We start from the raw sequence: 5,227 nt of genomic DNA on the forward strand, positions 1-5,227 counted from the left end.
CTATAGGTACTAAGGGTGCGATACGGTTTTTCCCTAAATTATAGACAGAATGACCAACATTCATAATTATAGGTACTTAGGGTGCAATATGGTCTTTCCTTAAAACATATACAGAATGACCAGCATTCACAATTATAGGTACTTAGGATGCAATACGGTCTTTTCTCAAATTATAGACAGAATGACCAACATTCACAATTATAGGTACTTAGGGTGCAATATGATCTTTCCTTTAAACATAGACAGAATGACCAGCATTCACAATCATAGGTCCTTAGGGTGCAATACGGTCTTTCCCTGAAACACAGACAGAATGACCAGCATTTACAATTATAGGTACTTATGTTGCAATACATTCTTTCCTTGAAACATAGACAAAATGACCAGCATTCACAATTATAGGTACTTAGGGTGCAATACGGTCTTTCCCTGAAACATAGACAGAATGACCAGCATTCACAATTTTAGGTACTTAGGGTGCAATACGGTCTTTCCCAAAACATAGACAGAATGACCAGCATTCACAATTATAGGTACTTAGGGTGCAATACGGTCTTTCCTCAAATTATAGACAGAATGACCAACATTCACAATTATAGGTACTTAAGCTGCAATATGATCTTTCCTTTAAACATAGACAGAATGACCAGCATTCACAACTATAGGTACTTAGGGTGCAATACGGTCTTTCCCTGAAACATAGACAGAATGACCAGCATTCACAATTATAGGTACTTAGGGTGCAATACGGTCTTTCCCTGAAACATAGACAGAATGACCAGCATTCACAACAATAGGTACTAAGGGTGCAATACGGTTTTTCCCTAAATTATAGACAGAATGACCAACATTCACAATTATAGGTACTTAGGGTGCAATATGGTCTTTCCTTAAAACATAGACAGAATGACCAGCATTCACAATTATAGGTACTTAGGGTGCAATACGGTCTTTCCCCAAAACATAGACAGAATGACCGGCATGCACAATTATAGGTACTTAGGGTGCAATACGGTCTTTCCCCAAATTATAGACAGAATGACCAGCATTCACAATTATAGGTACTTAGGTGCAATACGGTCTTTCCCCAAAACATAGACAGAATGACCAGCATTCACAATTATAGGTACTTAGGGTGCAACACGGTCTTTCCCCGAAACATAGACAGAATGACCAGCATTCACAATTATAGGTACTTAGGGTGCAATACGGTCTTTCCCTAAATCATAGACAGAATGACCAACATTCACAATTATAGGTACTAAGGGTGCAATACGGTCTTTCCCCGAAACATAGACAGAATGACCAGATTCACAATTACAGGTACTTAGGGTGCAATACCTTCTTTCCTAAACCATAGATAGAATGACCAGCATTCACAATTTTAGGTACTTAGGGTGCAATACGGTCTTTCCCAAAACATAGACAGAATGACCAAATACACAATTATAGGTACTTAGGGTGCAATACGGTCTTTCCCCAAAACAGACAGAATGACCAGCATTCACAATTATAGGTATTTAGGTTGCAATACCGTCTTTCCCCCAATCAAAGACAGAATGACCAGCATTCACAATTATAGGTACTTAGGGTGCAGAACAGTCTTTCCCTAAATCATAGACAGAATGACCAACATTCACAATTATAGGTACTAAGGGTGCAATACGGTCTTTTCCTGAAACATAGACAGAATGACCAGCATTCACAATTATAGGTACTTAGGGTGCAATACCGTCTTTCTCTAAATCATAGACAGAATGACCAGCATTCACAATTATAGGTACTTACAGTGCAATACCGTCTTTCCCTTCATTATAGACAGAATGACCAGCTTTCACAATTATAGGTACTTAGGGTGCAATATGGTCTTTCCCTGAAACATAGACAGAATGACCAGCATTCACAATTATAGGTACTTAGGGTGCAATACGGTCTTTCCCTGAAACATAGACAGAATGACCAGCATTTACAATTATAGGTACTTAGGGTGCAATATGGTCTTTCCCTAAAACATAGACAGAATGACCAGCATTCACAACTATAGGTACTTAGGGTGCAATACGGTCTTTTCCTGAAACATAGACAGAATGACCAGCATTCACAATTATAGGTACTCAGGGTGCAATACGGTCTTTCCCTGAAACATAGACAGAATGACCAGCATTCACAACTATAGGTACTAAGGGTGCGATACGGTTTTTCCCTAAATTATAGACAGAATGACCAACATTCATAATTATAGGTACTTAGGGTGCAATATGGTCTTTCCTTAAAACATATACAGAATGACCAGCATTCACAATTATAGGTACTTAGGATGCAATACGGTCTTTTCTCAAATTATAGACAGAATGACCAACATTCACAATTATAGGTACTTAGGGTGCAATATGATCTTTCCTTTAAACATAGACAGAATGACCAGCATTCACAATCATAGGTCCTTAGGGTGCAATACGGTCTTTCCCTGAAACACAGACAGAATGACCAGCATTTACAATTATAGGTACTTATGTTGCAATACATTCTTTCCCTGAAACATAGACAAAATGACCAGCATTCACAATTATAGGTACTTAGGGTGCAATACGGTCTTTCCCTGAAACATAGACAGAATGACCAGCATTCACAATTTTAGGTACTTAGGGTGCAATACGGTCTTTCCCAAAACATAGACAGAATGACCAGCATTCACAATTATAGGTACTTAGGGTGCAATACGGTCTTTCCTCAAATTATAGACAGAATGACCAACATTCACAATTATAGGTACTTAAGCTGCAATATGATCTTTCCTTTAAACATAGACAGAATGACCAGCATTCACAACTATAGGTACTTAGGGTGCAATACGGTCTTTCCCTGAAACATAGACAGAATGACCAGCATTCACAATTATAGGTACTTAGGGTGCAATACGGTCTTTCCCTGAAACATAGACAGAATGACCAGCATTCACAACAATAGGTACTAAGGGTGCAATACGGTTTTTCCCTAAATTATAGACAGAATGACCAACATTCACAATTATAGGTACTTAGGGTGCAATATGGTCTTTCCTTAAAACATAGACAGAATGACCAGCATTCACAATTATAGGTACTTAGGGTGCAATACGGTCTTTCCCCAAAACATAGACAGATTGACCGGCATGCACAATTATAGGTACTTAGGGTGCAATACGGTCTTTCCCCAAATTATAGACAGAATGACCAGCATTCACAATTATAGGTACTTAGGTGCAATACGGTATTTCCCCAAAACATAGACAGAATGACCAGCATTCACAATTATAGGTACTTAGGGTGCAACACGGTCTTTCCCCGAAACATAGACAGAATGACCAGCATTCACAATTATAGGTACTTAGGGTGCAATACGGTCTTTCCCTAAATCATAGACAGAATGACCAACATTCACAATTATAGGTACTAAGGGTGCAATACGGTCTTTCCCCGAAACATAGACAGAATGACCAGATTCACAATTACAGGTACTTAGGGTGCAATACCTTCTTTCCTAAACCATAGATAGAATGACCAGCATTCACAATTTTAGGTACTTAGGGTGCAATACGGTCTTTCCCAAAACATAGACAGAATGACCAAATACACAATTATAGGTACTTAGGGTGCAATACGGTCTTTCCCCAAAACAGACAGAATGACCAGCATTCACAATTATAGGTATTTAGGTTGCAATACCGTCTTTCCCCCAATCAAAGACAGAATGACCAGCATTCACAATTATAGGTACTTAGGGTGCAGAACAGTCTTTCCCTAAATCATAGACAGAATGACCAACATTCACAAGTATAGGTACTAAGGGTGCAATACGGTCTTTTCCTGAAACATAGACAGAATGACCAGCATTCACAATTATAGGTACTTAGGGTGCAATACCGTCTTTCTCTAAATCATAGACAGAATGACCAGCATTCACAATTATAGGTACTTACAGTGCAATACCGTCTTTCCCTTCATTATAGACAGAATGACCAGCTTTCACAATTATAGGTACTTAGGGTGCAATATGGTCTTTCCCTGAAACATAGACAGAATGACTAGCATTCACAATTATAGGTACGTAGGGTGCAATATGGTCTTTCCCTAAAACATAGACAGAATGACCAGCATTCACAATTATAGGTACTTACGGTGCAATACGGTATTTCCCTAAATCATAGACAAATTGACTAACATTCACAATTATAGGTACTTAGGGTGCAATACGGTCTTTCCCCGGAACATAGACAGAATGACCAGTATTCACAATTAAAGGTACTTAGGGTGCAATACCGCCTTTCCCTAAATCATAGACAGAATGACCAGCATTCACAATTATAGGTACTTAGGGTGCTATACCGTCTTTCCCTAAAACAAAGACAGAATGACCAGCATTCACAATTATGGTAACTTAGGGTGCAATATGGTCTTTCCCTGAAACATAGACAGAATGAGCAGCATCCCAATTATAGGTACTTAGGGTGCAATATGGTCTTTCCCTAAAACATAGACAGAATGACCAGCATTCACAATTATAGGTACTTAGGGTGCAACACGGTCTTTCCCCAAATTAAAGACAGAATGACCAACATTCCAATTATAGGTACTTAAGATGCAATATGGTCTTTCCCTAAAACATACACCAAATGACCAGCATTCACAGTTATAGATACTTAGGGTGCAATACGGTATTTCCATAAATCATAGACAGAATGACTAACATTCACAATTATAGGTAATTAGGGTGCAATACGGTCTTTCCCTGAAACATACTTAGAATAACCAGCATTCATAATAATAGGTAGTTAGGGTGCAATACGGTCTTTCCCCAAATCATAAACAGAATTTCCAGCATTCACAATCATAGGTACTTAGGGTGCATTACGGTCTTTCCCCAAAACATAGACAGAATGACCGGCATGCACAATTATAGGTACTTAGGGTGCAATACGGTGTTTCCCCAAATTATAGACAGAATCACCAGCATTCACAATTATAGGTACTTAGGGTGCAATACGGTCTTTCCCCAAAACATAGACAGAATGACCAGCATTCACAATTATAGGTACTTAGGGTGCAATAGGTCTTTCCCGAAAACATAGACAGAATGACCATTATTCACAATTATAGGTACTTAGGGTGCAATACGGTCTTTCCCCAAAATATAGACAGAATGACCAGCATTCATAATTATAGGTACTTAGGATGCAAAACGGTCTTTC

Source organism: Mytilus galloprovincialis, chromosome 11 (assembly GCF_965363235.1).
Source record: "Mytilus galloprovincialis chromosome 11, xbMytGall1.hap1.1, whole genome shotgun sequence".
Classification (NCBI taxonomy): domain Eukaryota; kingdom Metazoa; phylum Mollusca; class Bivalvia; order Mytilida; family Mytilidae; genus Mytilus; species Mytilus galloprovincialis.